Source organism: Macrotis lagotis, chromosome 5 (assembly GCF_037893015.1).
Source record: "Macrotis lagotis isolate mMagLag1 chromosome 5, bilby.v1.9.chrom.fasta, whole genome shotgun sequence".
In the NCBI taxonomy this organism is placed as follows: domain Eukaryota; kingdom Metazoa; phylum Chordata; class Mammalia; order Peramelemorphia; family Peramelidae; genus Macrotis; species Macrotis lagotis.
This window is the reverse complement of record NC_133662.1, coordinates 237,990,910-238,013,127: the sequence shown is the minus strand read 5'-3', so window position 1 is coordinate 238,013,127 and position 22,218 is coordinate 237,990,910. Positions and strand designations below refer to the sequence as shown.

Here is a 22,218-nt window from a genome sequence, read left to right as displayed (position 1 = left end):
GGCACTCGGTTTCTAGCTCATCCCCATCTCCAGGCCTCCCTTTTCTGTCCTCCCACTACCCACAGCTTCCCACTACCATGATAAGGAAGCAAGTGACGCCAAAGGAGAAGGATGTGCAGCTGATCTCCCCAAGCCCCAGCCAAGTGAGGGAATGGAAAATGTGTGTGTCCATGAGAAAGTCAATGCCTGAAGGTGGCTGAGAGAGTAACTGAACCATCTCACTTTCCCCAATGTGTCCTAGATCTGAAGAGTAGTTGAGAGTTTTAATATACACTTTCAATGGACTAGTAGCAGGCTCTCTCTTTCTCTCTCTCCTTTCCTCCTCAACTTTCTCTCTCTCTCCCTCCTTCTTTCCCTCATCCCCTCATCCCCCTCCTCCTTCTTCTTCTCTTTCTTCTTGTTCTTCTCTTTCTTCTTTTCCTTCTACTTTCTTTCTTTCTCTCTCTTTTTTCTCTCTCTTTTTCTTTCTCTCTCTTTTTTCTGTTTCTCTCTTCCTTTCTCTCTCTCTTGCTTTGTCTGTATATCTCTTTCTCTTTCTCTTTCTTTCTTTCTTTCTTTCTTTCTTTCTTTCTTTCTTTCTTTCTTTCTCCCCTTTCTTTTCTCTCTCCCCTTCCTCCTTCTCCTCTTATTCTCCTCTTCCTCTTCTTTTTCTTTCTCTCTCTCTCTCTCCCTTCCTTCTCTGCCCTCTTCCTCCTCCTGCTCCTCTTGCTCTTGTTCCTCCTCCTCTCTCTTCCTCCCTTTTTCTCTTTCTCTGGTTTCATTCCACAATGCCCCTCTTCCTAAAAGTACTGCATTTATTTATAAATGTATTTTCTAATTTCAAGTTAATTTAACTTAACATTTCCAAGAATATTACATATGTGTATATACACACACATTAGACATACACATAACTTCAAGTACATACACACACACATTAGCTTAGAAATGTCTCCTAAGTAGGACAGAATTAAGAATCTCAGAAACCATTTGGTTTCCATTTTGTAATGAGGAAACTGAGCACCAGGAAGGTCGTAGGACCATAGGTGTAAAGTCTGGGTCCAGTGACTTCCAAAATTGTGATGGCTTTTTCTGCCCTCTTGTGGGCGAATTTGTTAGTGCATATTCTAAGATCAGAAGTCATCTGAAGAGAACTGTCAGAGGGGACACCCAGAGAGGGGGAAGTAATATTTAGTAGTCACATTACCTAAAGTCACATTTATAGTATATGCAATCTAGATAAAATAAATCAATAATGAAAAATAATAGAGCTAGAAAAAATAAAAAAATAATAGAGTTAGGAATAATCCATATATCACTGATTTTTTTTTACTTTGGAATTCTATGATTTTTTTTCCCTTTCTAACTCTATTTCGCTAATATTAGCTTAAATACTACTTAGAGATTCCAGCTGATTACAGAACAAAAGTCAGACCAAAAGGGACTTGGGAGACCTTCCCTTCCAAATCCCTTGTTTTATAAAGTGTAGGATGGAGTGCCAGAGAAATGAAGTGAATTTCCCAAGGTCACAAAGCTCATTCATGGTAGAACTAAGTCCAGAACCAATGAATGTACACGGTTTCTGCTGATTCTTCTTTTAACATAGGGGTAGTTACATACTTGCCAGTACTCCATAATGAAATAAAAACCCCTTGGGCTACCTCTGCAGAACCCTAGCCCTGAAAGATCATTAGCAACACATTCTTAAGAGTTAGTATTTCTTCATCTTTCATGCCCTAAACATTTGCAGTCAACTCTTAGAATCAAAGACTGTTCAAATTGTAAAGTATCCTAGAACCTAAGATGTGAGAGCTAAGACAGACTTTAAAACACAGAATATTAGACTTAGGAGGGACCTTAGAATATAGACTGTAAGATTTGTGGTATCTAGAAATACAGAATGTGAGAGCTGGGAGGGACCTTAGAACACAGCATGTAAGACCTAGAACATGTATTGTTTGTCCTCTACTCTGGAAAAAGATCATGACATCAGGGAGGTGATGCCATGACAAGCACATGAATTGGATTTGAGTGGGGGGGAGCTGTGCTAAGTCATCAGCCTCTTTTTCTCCTCTGGAGCCATCTGGGTCCAGTGGCCAGATACGGATCAAGATGACTAGAGATGGCCCTGGATGTGAGGCAGAGTGAAGTAATTTGCCCAAGGTCACACACACAGCTAAGAAGTGTTCAGCATCTGAAGTCAGTCTTGAACTCAGATCCTCCTGACTTCAGGACTAGTGCTCTTTTGTGCTGTGCCACTTACTATCCTGGGGCTGGGAAAGACCTTAAAATATAGACTGTGAGAGAGATAGGACCTAGAACATAGTGTGAGAGCTGGAGGGAACTTAAGAATATAGAATGTAAGGACCCTAGAACATAGAATTTGAGTGCCCAGCTCTTATGGTTGTGGTCAATGTGCCCAACCTCATGGCATCTTCCACAGAGGCCTTAGAGCATGCACAGGTACTCTATTCATGTTTCCATTCTGCTTACTTTTGACTGGTTCCTAAACTGGGTGTTCAAACAAAAGACTCCCAGAAGAACAATTTAGCCTCTCTCCTATGTAATTGCATTCAAATGAGGAAGGTAAATTGAGGACCAAGTCCCATCAAAGCTTTCTTTTTGCTATGTTTGCTCTTAAAGTGAAGAGGAAAGGGAAATGGAGTTTTCCAACAGCCCAAGTCTGGTGTCCTGGGGGAGGTCTGAGGGGAGGGACAGGCTCCTTGGCCCAGTCCAGTTGTAAACTAATGCTAAGATACTGAATTTTTTTTTAGCAAGGAAACAACTTTGTCCAGTGGCCATGCCAAATTCAGAATGCACATGATGGGGTCAAATTCTACATAACAACTGCCTTAAGTTTGAGTCAATTATTTCCGAAAACATAAATAGGAGAGTATGCTCCAGGCTCAGGAGGGATCTCTTTGTATTTCTGTTCTTGCTATATCTTCTCAGTAAAGATCCCTTTAAAAAAACTAATTGATGTTAGTTATATTGAGGTAAAATTGGTCTATCAATAATATAGGGAAGATATCAACCTTAACTGATGATCAATGTTGGGGAGAATATGTTGATTGGGAACCCAACCTCTTAGGACTATACCCTAGAAATTATAAGGGTAGATAAGAAGGAGAAATATGTCTAGCTTTTAATATTAAGAAAATGTTATTTGTGGGGCAGCTAGGTGGTATAGTGGATAGAGCACTGGCCCTGGAGTCAGGAGTCCCTGAGTTCAAATCCAGCCTCAGACGCTTAATAATTAGCCAGCTGTGTGGCCTTGGGCAAGCCACTTAACCCCATCTGTCTTGCAAAAACCTTTAAAAAAATGTTATTTGTGAGTGTCTGAGGGCTCCCTGGGCTGCATGAGACCAATCACATGTAAATTCCCTCCTGTTGTTCAATGAAATTTCATTATTAATGTAAATTCACCAGGATAAAAGCAACCTCAGCTCATTCCCTTTACCCCTCCTCCAGCTTCCTGCCTCTCAGAATTGGGTACCTGACCTCAGTCACATAGAGGGAGTGGGATCCCCTTTTCCCCTCTTTCCCCCCCTTTTCCCTTCCACTCTTCCCTGCCCAGGAAGTGGACAAGACCATAAAAGTTGGGCCCACACCCCTCCCTCGAGTCTCAGTTCAGCCAGCTCTTCTGGCAGCTTTCCTTTCTCTCTCTCTCAGGTGTTCTCACCCAGATCTTTATTATTCAGCCTGTTCTCAAGCAGCTTGTTGTCTATCCCAGAAAAAGTTTAATCCATGAACTCTGAAGGCTTAAATAAAAATCCTGAGCTTTTCCAACTCCAGGGCTAGTCTCTTACGTTTATGAAGGGACCACCAATTCAGTGTCATGCTAGGGACCAGACTTCTCATGAATGGGAATTGGGATGAGAACTCCCAGAATTTATACAGTACAAAGAAATAAAAAAAAAATTCCTGCCCTCAAGAAACTCATAATCTAATGGAGAATACTGTACTTCAGTCCTGTCTAACTCTTTGTGACCCTATGTACCAATATTATTCATAAGGTTTTCTTTTTTTTGTTGTTTAAATTTTTGTGAGGCAATGGGGTTAAGTGACTTGTCCAAGATAACATAGCTAGTAAATCTTTAGTGTTTTCTTGACAAAGATATGGATGCAGGGGAAGATGAAGAGAACCTGAAAGTAACAGCAAGAATTTGGGTGATGTAGACTCTTGAGATGTAAATTGACTTGAAGTAGAGAATTATGATTGTAACAGAAACAATTGTAATCTTGGGTGAAGGCCCTCCCCATTCTTTGGGAACCCTCCCCATTCTTAAAGTATCAGAGTTTAATGTAAAATTTGTGTACTGATGTCCTTGGGTTTTACCCTCTACCTAATTCTGGATCGAGAATAAGGGAAAGGAGATCACCTTTTGCCCTCTGGATGAGAAGCAAGACATAAAAACCTGAGCTGGACTCTAGCTCAGGACAGGCTCAGTCTTCTCTGACCATGGCCCAGCCAAGGCTGCTTGCTGTTCTTTTATCTCTATCTATCATCTCTCTCTCTCTCTCAATCTCTCTCTCTCTCTCTCTCTCTCTCTCTCTCTCCCTAGCCCTTCCTATTCTTGTAACCTTTTTAATAAATTTTTGTTTTATTTCCACCCATGCTTTCCCAGTCTGAATAATGATTTCTCATAGGCAGAATCGAACCCAAGTAGCCAGCAGCTGCAATACTGGAATAGTTTGTCTTTTCCTTCTATAGATTATTTGATAGATGACTGAGGCAAACAGGGTTAAGTGACTTGCCCAAGATGATATAACTAGTAAGTGTCTGTAGGGTTTTCTTTTTCTCTCTCTCTTTTTTTAGAATTTTTATTTAGGGGGAAATGGGGTTAAATGACTTGCCCAAAGTCACACAGCTAGGCAATTCTTAAGTGTCTGAGGCCGGATTTGAACTCAGGACCTCCAGACTCTAGGGCCTGTGCTCTACTCACTGCTCCACCTGGCCACCCCTCTATAGGGTTTTCTTGACAAAAAGATACTGGAATAGTCTGTCTTTTTCTTCTCTAGATTATTTGATAGATGAATAAACTGAAGCAAACAGGGTTAAGTGACTCATCCAGGATCACTCAGCTAATATCTGAGGTTGGATTTGAACTCTAGTCTTTCTAACTCCAGACCCAGTACAGCATACTGAACTGTCCTAATCATTCCTAATAGGGAAGATAACAATGTAAATAAATACAATGTTTGTCCTTCATTCTCAAAGAAGAGAGGTGATGCCATGACAAGCAAGTGAACTGAATTTGAGTGGGGGAATGCCTACTAAGTCACCCGTCTCACTTTCTCTTCCTGAGCCATCTGGGTCCAGTGGCCAGATAGGAATCAGGACAACTGCAGATGGCCCTGATGTGAGGCAGTCAGATCACACAATTAGTAAGTGTCGGAGGCTGAATTTGAAATCCTGTCCTCTTGATTCCAAGGCCAGTGCTCTATCCACTGCACCATACAGAGAGAAAGTAATTTTATCCATGTGGGTGGATGAGAAAGGCCCCTACAGGATGTGGGATTTAAGCTGAGACTTGAGGAAAGTAAAGAGGCAGAGATGAGGAGGCCTCACTGTGATTTGCAAGGGGTGTGTGTGTGTGTGTGTGTGTGTGTGTGTGTGTGTGTGTGTGTGTGTGTGTGTGTGTTTCAGTTAGGGTTAGAGAAGAATTCAAAGTAAGTCAAAGGTTACTGATATTTTGTTTTGTTTTGTTTTTACCTTGGAATTCCAGCTATTCCCCCCCCCCCCATTCTAATTATGTTTTGTCAAGACTACTTTACATTCATAAGGAAATTCCAAGTGATGACAGGGCAGAAGTCAGCCCAGAGCTCCAAATTTGCCCATGCACAGACAAAAGTTGGGAAGAGTTGGGAAGGCTGAAAACCCTCTCAGCCCAAGGAGCAAGGGAAAGGCATTTGGTCAGAAATAGATCAACCCTCCAGTTTGTGAATGGGGTTTTGTTTCTGGAATGGGTTTCTTCTTGAGGTTTTTATCTACACCAGAAATCTGGATGGTGGCTGACAAATTCAGGCAATGATTCCATTTCCAGATATCCAAATAATTGGCATTGTATGTACGTGGGCAAATAAAAGCAGTGTGGCAAAGGTGGAGCGGATTTGGAATGAAGAAGAGGCAGATTGGAATACTATGTTTAACACTTTTTTTTTGGTGATCCTGGCCAATCAAATAAGGATTTATTAAATGTTAACCATGATCAGCACATGGTCAACATTTAATAAATCCCTATTTGATAACAAAAAAAGGCAGAACTTGCCCTCAAGGAGGTTTCATTCTCGGTCAAACATCCCATGAGTATTCTTTAAGGATATGGTTTCTCCCTCATCACACTCAATTTGGATCAATGTACAACATGAAAACAATGTAAAGACGGACAAATTACTTTCTGTGGGGGGTAGGGGTGGGGGGAGGGAAGTCAGATTGGGGGAAAAATTGTAAAACTCAAAATAAATAAAATCTTTAATTAAAAAAATCCCATGAGTAAAACACGTTTTTTAAAAAAAGTAAGATAATTTGTGGTCACAGAGGGAAGCACTAGCAGATGGGGGCTGAGAGGAGAACAGGAAGTAATGCTTCAGCTGAGCTTTGAAGGAAACAGGATACTTCAAGAAGAGGAGAGAAGGGGATTCATTCCAGGCATGTCTAGGCCTGTAGAGTAAGATGGAATTTCATCTGTGAAGAACAGAAAAGAAGGCAAGTTTAGCAAGTTGCTTGTCCAGCTCCCTTCCAATTTGAACCCTGTGATCCTATATGTTATTTTACCTCTCTGGGTCTATTTCCTCATCTTCAATAAGAAAGTGTTGAATTGAATGGCCTCTGGTGGTCCCTTCCAGCTTTTCCATCCTGTGACCGATGATCTGTCAATTCTAAAACTTAAAGAATCTTAAAAATGTAGGGTTAAAAGAAAAGAAAATATAGGTTAACCATTTTTAAGTGTTATTCTCTAAGATCTTGCCTCTAAACCTAGGGGTAGATGCCATTTCAAAAAGAAAAGATCACACTGATCTGGGAAAGGAGTTGATCTTTTAAGCAAAAACAGAGAAGATGGAAAATTATTAACATTTTTGTGATCTAACAGTGAAAGTTGCACAACATCTCTGCCCAAAACTGTTCCTCAAAAGACTATCATCTTTGTACAATATTATCAGGTCTCTTTGTTGTCTCTTCCTGGCAGGACAGCATCCTAAGTTTGTCTTTCTAAGTTAACAATTGGTTTACATACTCAGGAGTCTTAATTTCTTCCTAGTTTGGCAATGTGACCGACATGAAGTCTGAGTACTCTCTAAAGAAATCAATCTTTTACTAGGATTTTAGTTTTGAGAAATTATTGTGATTTGACAAAACATAGATTGACTTCTAGATCTAACTCCACACACACACACAAATGATTATAAAAATATGCTTTCACCAAAAATAAAGATAAAAAGTTGTTTTGGAGGATTGTTTTTTTTTTCTATCCTCCTCCCCTTCCTCTTTTTGTTTTTTTGGCCCTCTCCACAGTAAGGAATGCTTTTAAAGTTCTACTGATAAATTGGTCCAGGGTTGGGCATTTTTTTCTTTCACTTTTCAGACATTTGCTAAGCACATTTCCATCCAGAAGGGAAGAAACCCCTCTTTGTTAGTGAGCACTGGGGATATGGTACCTCTCTGTGGGAAGCAAAGTCTGTTCCCTGGGGGGGTCATTCTTTTGTGGGGTCAACTTGACAGAGCCTGCTCTTGTCTCGTCATCATGATAATAACTCTCATGTCTATAGAGTGTTACAGCTAACAAGAGCTTTACATAAAGTTTTCCCTTATTTGAGCTCATTGGAATGTTCCTGTTGGAATAGAAATTAAAGGCCATATTCTCCACTCTTTCCATTTGATAGTTGGGGAAACAGCCCCAGAGAAGGCATGAGATTTGGCCAAGAACACAGAGCAAGTTATAGAAAGAACTGGGACTAGAAACCAAATCCCCTAATACAGTCTTGTCTCTTTCCTTAGCTCTTCACAACTTTCTGCTATGAGAATTTTCAGTTAGAAACATAGATATGTTAGAAACATAATCCTATATCTTTGAATCAAGATGGTGGGGGGCCTAGTAAGACCCACCCCACTCCCCAAAGGTGAATTCCTTTCATTCTCATTGCTTTATTATCAACCCTCCTCAATTAAAACTAGATTATTATAAAGAATGCTAAATTAATGTATTATAGGTTGTTATTAGATTATAAAGATATTAGATTATTATTTTATATAGATTATTAATTGCTAGATCATTATAAAGGGGCAACATGGGGTGATGGATAGTTGGACATCTGACCTTCTTTAAAGAATGGAGTTAAAGGGTGCAGCTAGGTGGTACAGTGGAAAAAAGCACCTGCCCAGGAGTCCCTGAGTTCAAATCCAGTCTTCTCAGACACTTAATAATGACCTAGCTGTGTGGCCTTGTCAAGTCACTTAACCCCATTTGCCTTGCAAAAAAAAAAAAACCTAAAAAAATGGAGCCAAAGTGCTTAGTTCCTGTTTCTTGTTTTTTGTTGGGTTTTTTTAGCCTCTCAGAGAAACCAATGAGCTACCAAGGTTGTCCATCAATTATCTCTCTTTCTTGTTCCATCACTGGCCTAGCTTGTTTTCTGATCATCAGAAACTCACATTTTATAATACTTTAAGATCTCCAGCATACTTTCCTTGTAAGAGTCCTATGAAGCAGGCCCAGTCCATTTTATCTTATGAGTCTTTTGGAGATTAAATGACTTGCCCCTTGTCATACAGCTAGTATCAGAGGAAGAGTTTGAACTCGGGTCTCCTGACTCCAAGTCACTTGAGAAGGTGTGAACTTCAAAAGGGCAGAGAAACAATTAATTTTTATATTTATGTTTATATTTTTATATTTAATCACCTAGAGCAATATTCCATTCCCATTGCTTTTTTGTCCTTGCTTAAGGAGGACCAAAATGGCAATCCAAAGTTGATATCATTGTACAGTGTGTAGGACTATGGCTGATCATGTCTTGTCTCTCAGAGTAAAGAACATAAAAAGGTAGGGAAATTGTGCCTGTGTCACCCCTCAAGACTGTAAATACTGTTTCTATAAAGTTAATTATGCTTAGGAAAAACTCTAGGTTAGAACCATAACCCTACTTCTCTGAAACAAGATGGTACCTGAACCTAGCAGGAACCATCCTACACCTGAAAGGAGAATTCTTTTGTATTTCTTGTTACAAAAGATTGTGAAGCAAGCAAGGAAGGAAGGAAGGAAGGAAGGAAGGAAGGAAGGAAGGAAGGAAGGAAGGAAGGAAACAAGGAAGAAAGGAAGCAAGGAAGGAAGGAAGGGGAAAGAAGGAGGGAGGAATAGAAGAAAGGAATGAAGAGAGGAGGAAGAAAGGAAGGAAGGAAGGAAGGAAGGAAGGAAGGAAGGAAGGAAGAGGAGGGAAGGAACCAAATATGAAGTACCTACTATGTAGAGGACTGTACTAAGTACTTTACAGTTATTGTCTTATTTGGTCTTCACACCAACACTGAGAAGAAGGTGCTATTATTATTCCCATTTTAAAATTGAGGAAACTGAGACAAAGAGATTAAGTGCCCAAGGCCACAGTTTAAGGGAAATAAAATTTGAACTCAGATCTTCCTGGCACTATGGTGCCACCTAACTGTAACATGAAATATGTCCAGATTGTACATGTGGCCACTTTTTTAACTTATTGCCCATCCATTATGTTTTGTCCTGGTATTATTGATTGATTGACTTCTATTACTCTACAATGCAATAAATTCTCCTCCATTGTTTCTTTTTTTTCTTTTTAAAATCCATCAATGATATTGAAATTCTCTCTTGATGTGGCATTGTCAATAGGGTTTGCAATGCAATCTCCTCCAGAAAGTCAGTTTTAGAAATATAACAGGCCAGTGTCATGAGATCAAATAAAACCTGTCAGGGAATAAGGTGTAAGAAGACTGGAAAGACAGGAGGGGGCTAGGTTCTGTAGGGTTTGAATGCTAAACAGAGCATTTTGTATTTACTCCCAGAGGTAACAGGGAGCCATAAGAGTTTATTAAATATATGGTAGAATATGTGTTTAAGAAAATCACTACAGCTGAATGGAGGATAGATTCAAGGGAATTTTTCCAGAAAACATTAGATACTTTAAATTAGCAAAAATAGATTCTAAGGGCAGTGGGTGGTGCAGTGGATAGAACACCGGCCCTGGACTCAGGAGGACCTGAGTTCAAATCTGACCTTAGACACTTAATAACTATCCAGCTGTGTGACCTTGGGCAAGCCACTTAACCCCATTGCCTTGCAAAAAAAACTAAAACAAAATAGTATATATAAAAATAGATTCTAAAGAAAAATCTATTATTTCAGACCTCAATAGGATTGCTTTAATCATGTAAGATAGTGGGGAGATACTTGAGGCAAAAGACGCATTGAAATAGTCCAATGTGAGATAAGGGTCTACACCAAAATAACACCTTGTAATATCAGAGAAGAGAAAGGGGTGCATTTGAGAGATGTTATAAAGGTAAAATTAATAGCCTGGCAACAGCTTAGATATAAGGATGAGGGGTTGAAGAGATAGTGAGAATTTCAGGATGACTCTTAGGCCAGGAGTATGAAGGACTGGGAGGATGGTGTTCCCTTAGATATAGTAAAAGAGAAGGTGGGTGGGGGATTGGGTTTGAGGGAAAGATAATGTGTTTGTTTTTGTACCTAATGAGTTAAATATTTCTTTTGGGCATCCAGTTTGAGATGAAGATGTTGAAGGTGTAAGATGGTGGACAGCAGAGAGTTAGGGGCAGGAAAAGTAAGAGAATCTTCACCATAAAATGGTAATTAAATCTGTGGGAGCTGATGAGATCACCAAACGAAATAGTATAAAGGGAGATAGAACCCTGGATAGAACCCTGAGGGACACCTACTTTGTATGACTTTGGTCAAGTACATAGATTTGGGTTTGTTTCCTCATCTATCAGATTGGTATAATTGCCATCTAGCAATGCCTACTTCACAAGTCCATTTGAGGATCAAATGATATAATCACTATATAAGCCATAAGACCCTATGTAAATGTCAGCTATTATTATAATATTTATCACCATTAACAAAAATTATCTAATTATTTTAAAAGGCTCAAAAAAGTTGCTTTCCCTGCTTTTTATATTGCTGCTAGTATAGTAAACCTTAAATCTGACTGTCTCATCTCCTGTAACAATTTAAGCCCTTCTCTTCTGGTTTTATCCACAGAAAGAAAGGAAAACAAGAGAATTCTCCTTATGACTGACCCTACTTATGCTCAGAAATGATGAGGTGATGCATTAGCTGCCTCAACTTCAGAATAAATCAACAAATATTAACTGTCTTCTTGTTTCAAGGACACAAGGACTCAATGCTGTTGGGGATACCTAAATTAAAAAAAAAATAGTTCTTGCCTTCAAGGAGCTTACAACAAAATGATAAGAATAAACTCATTCTTCAAATGGGGGGTGGAGGTCAAAGGGTCCTTCAATCTTTAGGACAAGAACCATAATGACCAACCACTGAAAACAGGAACTGGTCATGAACCTTTGGCCAAGGTATTCCATCTTCCTGGGCCTCAGTTTCCTGGGAGGTAATGTTCAATTGTCCAACCCTTTGTGACCTTATTTGGTGTTTTTGGCAAAGTTACTAGAGCAATTTTTGCCATTTCTTTCTCCAGCTTATTTTACATTGATGAACCAAGGTAAACAGGGTTAAGTGACTTGCCCAGGGTCACACAGTCTTGGGTGAAAACAAATTTGAACTCAGATGAGTCCTCCTGACTTCAGGCTAAGCTCACCTTGCACTATGGTGCCATCTAGCAGCCCTAGGAGGCATTGTAGGATAAAGGATAAAGAAAGCTGTCCTGGGCCAGTTGAGCTTGAAGATACAAAAGGCTCTGCCCCTGCCTGCTGGCCCCTGAGGTGGTCACTTGGCCCCTGGGGATCTTGGTCTCTTCTATAAAATGATTGGCTGGATTAGAGGAGGTCTGAGGTCCTTTCTGCTGTTATCTGTCCAGTGAGGGGATGGCACCAAGGTTTCTTGCAGATAGAAGGGCAAGGACTGTCTCTTGTCTTTGTCTTCCCTGTGCTTAGCACAGCCTCTGGTCAGTCAATGAGTAAACATTTATTAAGCACCTACTGTATGCTAGACACTATACTAAGCCCTGGGGATACAAAAAAGAGGCAAATGACAGACCCTGACCTCAAGGAGCTCACCAATGAATGGCATACTATAGGTACTTAATGAATGCTTATTGACAGACTGACTCTAAGAAGGTCTCTGCTGATTTAGAGGACCTGAGTTCAAATCCTGTCTCTTCCACTTACTACCTATTGTAATCCCGGAGAGGTCCTATTGTCTTTCTGAGCCCTAGTTTATTCCTCTGGAAATGAGAAGTTTGCACAGAAATTCCTAACCTTTTTTTTTATGTTTTGGACCCCTTGGACACAGTATGGTGAGGCCTATGGATTCTTCTGGGATTTTTTAAAGGGATAAAATAAAATGTATAAGACGCCAAAAGAAATCAATACTATTGAAATACAATGATCAAAATGGAAATATCTTTTAAATGTATATTTGTATGAGCTATATATTTAACATACATATTGAAATATCAATACATTTAATATCTATGTGAAATATTTAAAATACATATTGCTATATTAATGTATGTCATATAGTTCAAAATATATTTATGTGAAATATATTGACATAACAATATATGTAATATATTTTAAAATATATTTCTATGAAATATATATTTAAAATGCATATTGATATAGCAGCACATGTAATATTTATGTTTGATGAAAAATATATATTCAAAATATATATTGACATCAATATATGTAATATATTTAAAATATATTTGTATAGCAATATATACAATAGTTTAAAATATATTTATGTGAAATATATTTAAAATATGTATTTTTAAAATATATATTGACAGCAATATGTCATATTTTGAGATATATTTATATAGAATATATATTTAAAACACATAGATTTTAAAAATATATTACTGTAATATATTTTTAAAATCTATTTCTATTTAAAATACATATTGATTGGGATTATGCCCAAAGGGCAACAAAAATGTGCATACCCTTTGACCCAGCAATACTACTGCTGGGTCTATACCCTGAAGAGATTATGCAAAAAGGATAAAAACATAATTTGTACAAAAATATTCAAAGCAGCCCTGTTTGTGGTGGCAAAGAATTGGAAATTAAGTGAATGTCTTTCAATTGGGGAATGGCTTAACAAACAGTGGTGTATGCATGTCATGGAACACTATTGTTCTATTAGAAACCAGGAGGGATGGGAATTCAGGAAAGCATGGAATGATTTGCATGAACTGATTCTGAGCGAGATAAACAGAAACCAGAAAAACATTGTACACCCTAACAGCAACATGGGGGTGATGATCAACCTTGATGGACTTGCTCATCCCTTCAGTGCAACAACCAGGGACAATTTGGGGCTCTCTGAAATGGAGAATACCATCTGTATCCAGAGAAAGAATTATGGACTTTGAACAAAGACCAATGATTATTACCATCAAATTAGAAAAAAAAAAGACCATGTTATATCATTAAGTAATTTTACTATCTCATACTTTATTTTTCTTCCTTAAGGATATGATTTCTCTGTCATCACATTCAACTAAGATCAATGTATAACATGGAACCAATGTAAAGACTAACAGACTGACTTCTGTGGGGGGTGGGGGGAGGAAAGCAAGAATGAGGGCAAAATTGTAAAACTCAAAATAAATAAAATCTTTCTTAAAAAAATACATATTGGGGCGGCTAGGTGGCTCAGTGGATAGAGCACTGGCCCTGGAGTCAGGAGTACCTGAGCTCAAATCCAATCTCAGACACTTAATAATGACCTAGCTGTGTGGCCTTGGGCAAGCCACTTAACCCCATTTGCCTTGTAAAAACCTAAAAAAAAAAATACATATTGACATCAATATATGTAATATATTAAAATATATATTTAAAATACATCTTAACAGCAATATACATAATGTATTTTTATATATTTACATAAAATATATTTTTTAAAAACATAATGATATATCGATGTATGTGATATATTAAAAATATATTTATGTAAAATATATTTAAAATATATTGATAGCAATATATGTAATATATCTTAAAATCTATTTAAAATCCATATTGATATATCAATATTTGCAATGTTTAATATATATTATAATATAATATAATTATTATAATATATATTTATGAGACATTTAAAATGCATATGCTATATCAATGTTATTTAAAATATATAATAAACTTAACTATGTTTATATGAAAAATATTTAAAATATATTTATATGAATATTTTTAAAATATATTCACATATCAAAATCTATTATATAGTGAAATAGATATAATAATATGCAACAATATAAAATAATATATTCTATTATATGTAATCTACTTTTAAAAACAAGTGCATTTAGAATTCTCACACTAGATGCACTCCCAGACTCTTCCTATTCCAAATCTATGAACCCATGATTCATGATGAGAGGAGGGTGATATTTGCTTTGAAAAGAAAGCTTGACTAGCTCATCTGCCCATCTTGGGCCATTAGAAGGGTCATTAGGAGGAAGGATATCTAGGCTGACAATTCAGAAAGCCAAAACAGAACCTCAGCAGAAGATCCCTGGCGTGATAAGAAAAGGAGCTAGGAGGAGCCTCGAGGTTGCTAATGGTCTTTACTTATTCTCCCTCAAACTTTTCAAATTTCCTCTCTGTTGACCAATGCTGGGATAATGTACATTTAATATGGCCTCTAATGCAAGGGAATCAATAGCTTCACGCCACAGACAGTTTATTACACACAATCTAAAGTTTAACACATAAATAAATAAATAAGAGATACTCAGACCAAGGCACTTCAGAGGACAATATTGAGTCTCAGTTTCACTTACAAATCAAAATGTTTCTTGAGTCTTATTAAATATTTCAGGTGGATGCAGGGAGTTGCCAGATTTTTTCCCTTAAAATAGAGAGTCTCATTTGAATCTATTGGTTGTCCTGAGGCCTTGATGGTGGAACAGAGGAGAGAGGTCTCAGTTTCAAATATCCAATGCTGATGAACAATGTCTTGGTGATCTTGGATAGGTCACCTGACCTCCTTGGGCTTCCTCATCTATATGATCTGTACAAATTCTTGCTATGTACAAAGAATGGGAGGGGGAAGAGAGGAGAGTATACTAAGTGTGCTAACATGACTTCTAACCCTATCATGCTATGACCTAGGGAAGTCATTTAGCACACCTGTGCCTCAGTTTCCTCATCTATAAAATGAAGGATCAGAGATCTACAGCTAGAGGGGTTCTCAGAGACAATTTAGCCCAATCTCTTCAGATGAAATGAGGTGATGTGATTTGCCCAAGGTCACACAAGTGACCACTGTCAAAGGTGAGATTTAAGTCCACCCTTTCCTCTGGACCACACACACACACACACACACACACACACACACTGCCCTTCATCATGGCTTTACAAATATCAACCAGCCCAAATTAAAGGATGAAGGGGTTGGATTAGACAGCCTCTGCTCTTCTGGTTTTAGAGCTATGAATTTCTGATTCTGCCTCAATACTTACTAGCTGTGACACCATGGAGAACTCCCTAGGTCTCAGGTTCCTCATCTATAAAAATGAGAGGGTTAGACAAGAAGCTCCTAGACCTTGGGAAAACTGATTCCTTCAGTTTTGCAATGCCCACCCTTGGATGGAAGCCAATCTTGGTTGTAAGGCCAAGATTCTTCTTCCCATGGTATCCAAGTGCTCCCTGTGCCGTTTTGTCATCTGCTCTGCCACCTTGAGCCTGGATCCTATTTTCTCCTTTGCTTTCCACTTCTTGCTCCTGGCACAGTAATTAAATCAATAGTACTATTGCTTTTGGAAAGCTTCCAGCAATCAAATGCCTTATGATTCCATACAGCCTCCCTGGGAGTCGGCAGAACAGAATTCACTTCCCTACGGCTCACAGGTGTTGTCTCCTCCATTAGATTGTAAATTCCTAGTGGGCAGAAAGCGTGTGCCTGAAATCTAGTAAATGACTATAGATGTTTTTCATTCATTCTTATTTATGTCCTCCACTTGTCAGGAGAGTCTAGGAAGATCAGAAAGAGAAACAACGATCTGCATTCCAGTCCCACCAAGAACCACACTTGATCGATGCTCAAGGGTCGGAGATCCAGGCTGAAAGGAAGCTCAGAGACTTCATTTTTTAAAACAAGAAAACTGAAGTACAAGCAGATTGATGATGATGATGATGATGATGATGATGTTTGTCCTTCATTCTCAAAGAAGACCATGATGACAGGGAAGTGATGTCGAAAGAGTGAGGGAGCTGTGCTAAGTCACCAGTCTCACTTTCTCCTCCAGAGCCATCTGGGTCCAGTGGTCAGATGTGAATCAAGACAATTGGAGATAGTCCTGCAGGTGCAATCTCCAATTAAGTGACCTGCCCAAGGTCAAACAGTGTCAATTGTCTGAGACTAGATTGGAACTCCCATCCACCTGACTCCAGGGCGGGCAGGGGCTCTATCCACCTTGCTGTCCTGCAAGCAGATTAATGACTTGTCAAAGACCACACCAGTAATAAGCATCAAAGGCACCAATTGAACCTAGGACCTGTGACTCAGAAACTTGTGTTCTTTCTACTCTACTACAATTCTGCCTTGTGTGTACTACTTTTGCTAAATTTTTTTAAATTTCTTTCTTAATCTTGGTTATAAGGGATAGCTCTCAGGATAGGGAAAAGGAGGGATATGATTGGAAATAACACTTGTATATACATAAAATATAGTAAAACTTTTTTTTTAAGACTGGGTTTAGGGGCAGCTAGGTGGCACAGTGGATAGAGCACCGGCCCTGGAGCCAGGAGGACCTGAGTTCAAATCCAGCCTCAGATACGTAATAATTGCCTAGCTGTGTGACCTTGGGCAAGCCACTTAACCCTATTACCTTAAAAAAATTTAATTTAAAAAAGACTGAGTCTATACTCTTTCAAAAGTCAGGCTCAAAAAAAAAAAAAGCCAGGCTCTTTGGGGAATATCTCTGCTTCTCCTGGATCTTCCCAATACTTTTTTTTGCTAAGCAGCACAAATAAAGAATCTTGAGGCCTGGATCCATGAGTCTCCTCTGTTTAATGAGACACTGAAGCAGTCTAAAACTGTATCTTAAATTCCTCTTCCACTCATGATATCCATCCAAGGTGTTAACTCCCTTCCCATCCAAGACAAAATCCAAGTTAAGTACATGTGACCAAGGACCTAGATGGAGCTTGAGCAAAGCTGAGGGTTCCTTCATCTTGGAAGCTTGTTTTGGAGATCAGACTCTCTTTCCTAATAGAACATTTGGAGTTCTCAGCATCATGGGTCTGGGTGGCAATAGTAACGGCAGCAAGGGTAGGCAGTAAGCCAGAGGTTCCTAGTCTTTGCTCAGCTTTCATTGACTATCAAAACCTTGTCTGGAATGCAATCTCAGTAAATGTTCTCACATGTGAATGAAGTTGCCTATTGAAATCCTGCCCCCCCCCTTCAAATATCTTCTCTTCCATGGAGTCTTTCCCTACTCATTTCATTTAGAGAAGAGCTTTCCTTCCTTCAGATTTCATTCAGTTCAATTAAATGAAGATATCTTAAGCCCCTTGTGTTTACCAAGATATTCATGGTGTTGACCCTGTCTTCACATAGCTTACTATCTGGTGTAATATCACATGCTACTCAGGGATATTAAGAAAAAGATTTTTGGTTAATGCAGCTCACTCCACAGTGGTGCAAGGAGACCGCTATCCTTTGAATCCTGTTCTGCCCCTTTACTCCCTATGTGACCACTTATTATCCCTAGTTTCCCTGAAAACTCAAATCTCCACAGGGTTTCTCTGATCTTAGGTGGCTTGCACCTTCTTCAAAAAGTTACCTTGTTTATTGAGTTGGTCCCCAAAGTCTTCAAGCTTCAATAGCTTCAAATGGCACGAAGACTTTGGGGATTCTATAGCTACCCATGTGTCTCCATATACTCTTCTTAAGGGCGGGACTATTTTACTATTTACTGAAATCCTCAAAGCCTATCATAGAGACTCGTCTACAGGTGCTTAAAAGGGCATCGTTAATTGGTTAGCATAATCATTTATGAAAGTGCTTCAGAGATTCCTCATCTATAAGATGGAGGTAATCGCAGCCTTGATGTCCTAGGGTGCTTTTGAGGACCAAATGAGATAATAATTGTAAAGTGCTGAGCAAAGTGGTCGGCCCAGAGTAGACACCATGGAAGTGCTTACTCCCCTTCTCCTCCCGTGTGACAAGCAAGTGTCCAAGAAAAGGGAAGGACACAGGCGCTGGTATTGTGAGAACAGCTCCTGTAGCCCTTGGGGCAGGGTCACTCCTGTGGAGCCCTTGAATAGAGCCTGCACCCTAGACTGCCAAGAGCACACTGCATAGTCCAAGACACAAAACCTCCTTCAAGAAGAGACATAACAGGGGGCAGCTAGGTGGCGCAATGGATAGACTACCAGCCCTGGAGTCAGGAGGACCTGAGTTCAAATCCAGCCTCAGACACTTAATAATTACCTACCTTGTGACCTTGGGCAAGTTACTTAACCCCATTGCTTTGCAAAAAAAAAAAAATCTAAAAAAAAAAAAAGAAGAGACACAAGAACAGCAACAGCAACATATAAGCCACACCAAGTAATTGGCTATCCCACAGCTGTTTGTCCCTTTCCCCCCCTCCTCCTTTTATCCCCCTCTTTCCCTCTCCTTTTCTCTTTCTTTCTCCTTTCTCTCACCCTCCTCTCTTTCTTCCACTCTCTCTCTCCCTCCATCCCTTCATATCTACCTCCCTTCCCCTCCCTCTCCTTTATCTCTCTCTTCCACCTTCCTTCCCTCTCCTCTCTTTTCCTCTCTCCCCCCTTTCCTCCCTGCTTCCTTTTCCTCTCTTTTTCTCCTCTCTCCCTACCCACCCTCTCTGTCTCTGTTTGACTGTCTGTCTGTCTGTCTCTCTCTCTCTCTCACACACGCTCCCCTCTCCCCCCCCCTTTCATTCCCCCACCCCTTTCAAAGTACATAGCCCAACCTCCACAATATAATGAGTCAGCCTAAGATCTGACATCAGTCCAGGAGCTTGGCTCTCCTTTCTTTTATCTACAGCCTACAGGCAGCTTCAGAATGGGAGACAGGCTGGTGCCACCATTAGGGCAACTGGCAGAAACTGCCACTGCCTCCTTGTCCCACAAATCACCAGCCCTATCTTTCTGCTTGTGGTCACAGTAGGAAGGGATTTCAAAAATGGTTGGAGCACAATGAGGGGAATGTGGAGTGCACACATAGTCTGAGGGTCAGAGTGAGCAAAGTTGTAGTGTATTAGAAAAAAAATACTATCTATGGAATTATAGGACTTGGGTTCTCATTTCAGATCTGTTACTAGTTTGCCATGTGACCTTGGAAAACCCACACAACTTCTCTGATTTGGGCTTTCTCTCTATAAAATGAGGAAGGTGAATCAGATGACCTCTCAGGTGAGCCTTTCTATGATGACTAAAGAAGACAGAAGGAGAAAGGAAGGGATGGTAAAAGTCCCTATAGACTAGAATGTCAAATTCACAAGGGTAGATGGGACCAGCTCACAGATGACTTGGAAGGACAAGGGCAAGAATTCATACTTTTTAAATTTTTTCTTTAGGTTTTTGCAAGGCAATGGGGTTAAGTGGCTTGCCCAAGGCCACACAGCTAGGTAATCATCAAGTGTCTGAGGTCAGATTTGAACCCAGGGAGACTCCAGGGCCAGTGCTTTACCCACTGTGCCACCTAGCCGCCCCTATACTTTTTTTAAGAAGGCACTTGGCAGCTAGGTGGCGCAGTGGATACAGCACTGGCCCTGGAATCAGGAGTCCCCTGAGTTCAAATCTGGCCTCAGACACTTATTAATTACCTAGCTGTGTGGCCTTGGGCAAGCCACTTAACCCCATTGCCTTGCAAACACTTAAAAAAAAGGCAATTGTAGGCCAGTGAAGTTTTTCAAAGAGGAAAAACAATGATGTGATTAGAGAAATACATTAGGAAGGTCCCTGAAGTGGCAGTGGAAAGGATAAGTGGGCAAGAAAAGAGACTGGAGCCAGGGAGAACAGTGAGAAGATAATGACTATAGTCCAGGTGAGAGAGGTCAGGAGACATCTGAGTTAGCTTATGTCCTCCCTCATGTTCCTCATTTGTAAATAGGGGACCATAATAGCACCTACCTCCCAGGACTGCTGTCAGGATTAAATGAGATATGTGCCTATTATATAGTAGACACAATACATGCTGGTCTCCTTCCAAAAACATGGGTAGCAAGAACTGGATAAGGATTAGGGTTAAGGTTAGGCTAGCAAGGGTGAATGATTATATGGTTCAAGCAGAATGTCACAGCTGGTTTTCTAACCTCTAACCTTGAACATTTTTTTCCATCTTACCTTCTGTACCTCAATGATCTCCCACATCCCAAGTAATATTAAAGTGCCTATGTACTCATGGAAGGTCAGCTGAAAGGAGATATTAAAAGAAAGGGTAGGTTTTTCTTTTAATTTGGGGATAGGTGGAATGTATTCTGTGCCATCACTTTATAGAGACTCATGGGGTCTTTAGTGGGTCCCAGGGGAACCTCCCCCCCAAAGTGGAAAGGATTTCTCTGGGCATGTTGACATCAAACTCTTCTATCCATCCCTCAGAATGTGAATGACTCTGGCATTCCCATCTGTGATCTATCAGGTAAGTCACTTGCTTCTCTGAGCTTCAATATTCACTACTTGACAATTATCTTATACCCAAGGATAATGTGCCAGGAATTTCAGAAAATAGTTCCTGTGTCTTTAAGCAGTATCTCCAGAGGGCATGTGAGCCCGAGTTGATGTTGCCAAGTCTAAATGCAGTCATGTTTTTCACAGAGCACCATGGGAAACTGTCATCTGGGTATCTTTTAATAGTCATTTTTAAGATTTTCCAAGCCCCCCCCCCCCAAATGAAAGGAAAACCAATCCAATGAGAGCTTTGGGAGAGGTCATCAGGACTGGGGGGGATCATCTCTCAAGTAATGAAGCATCCAATCAGGTCAGTGTTTTCATTGATCTTCTCTATAGATTTTCCTAGAATGGGTTTAGCCAAGACTGCATAAATCCACCAACTCTCAAAAGTCTGTTTCCTCATTTTTGTTCAGACATGGAATGGTGTCCTATATCCCCAAACCAAAGCTGGTCCTACTGAACCCACTGTGCCAGCTGCTGTGATTTGGTCCAACCATTCTGGAAAATAATTTGCCTAAAAAGTGACTTCAGCATTCATACCCTTTAACTCCGAGAACCCACCAAGGAAGTCAATAAATACCAAAAATATTCATACTAGTATTTTTTTGTCATAAAAAAGTTGTTGCTCATTGATTGAGGAATTACAGCAAATTGTGGTACATGAGTGTAATGAAATATTACTGATCTGTTAGAAATGACGATTAAGAATTCAAAGAAGCATGAGAAGGCTTGTATGACTTGATGAAAAACTGAAGTAGGTAGAACCAGGAAAAATATTCTAACACAATGGTCATAATAACATAAATGGGAAGAAAAGAAGGAGGAGGAGGAGGAGGAGAAGAAGAAGAAGAAGAAGAAGAAGAAGAAGAAGAAGAAGAAAGAGGAGGAAGAGGAGGAGAAGAAGGAAAGAAAGGAGAAGAAAGAAAGGAGAAGAAAGGAAGAAGGAGAAGAAAGAAGAAGAAAAGCTAAACACTGTAACTATAATGTCCACTGTGTCCTTGAAGAATTGAGAAAATGTATTCCACTCTATTCTTTGCAGAGGTGGGGAACTTAAGGGAGGGGAACTTTGTATACACTATCAGACTCAGTTGATGTGTTCCTTAGGCTTAATTGGTTCCCTATTCCTTTCTTTTTAAAACATTTTATTAAAAATTAGTTTTGGACTGCGATCTTACACTTAGAGCAATATGTTTTCTAGTTTTTCCAGTAATTCTTGTCATATAGAGAGTTGTTCCCCAGATAATTTAGCTTTTTGATTTTATTAAACACTTGGTTACTGAGTTCACTTACTTCTAATACTTTCATGTGTAGTCTATTCTAATGATTTATTTTCCTTTTCTTAAATAACTATCAAATAACTTAAATGATTCTAGTTTAATAGTATAATGAAATCTGAAGATGTT

The 22,218-nt window shown here is 39.5% G+C and overlaps 1 long non-coding RNA gene across 1 annotated transcript in view; it reads left to right on the top strand.

The window, feature by feature from the left end:
- The window catches only part of LOC141488711 (uncharacterized), a 111,038-nt gene extending 93,604 nt beyond the window's left edge, over nucleotides 1–17,434 (top strand). The window contains exon 6 of the long non-coding RNA XR_012468771.1: nucleotides 16,142–17,434. This is a non-coding gene — a long non-coding RNA (uncharacterized LOC141488711). The remainder of the gene's footprint in view (nucleotides 1–16,141) is intronic.
- The last annotated feature ends 4,784 nt before the right edge of the window (nucleotides 17,435–22,218 follow it).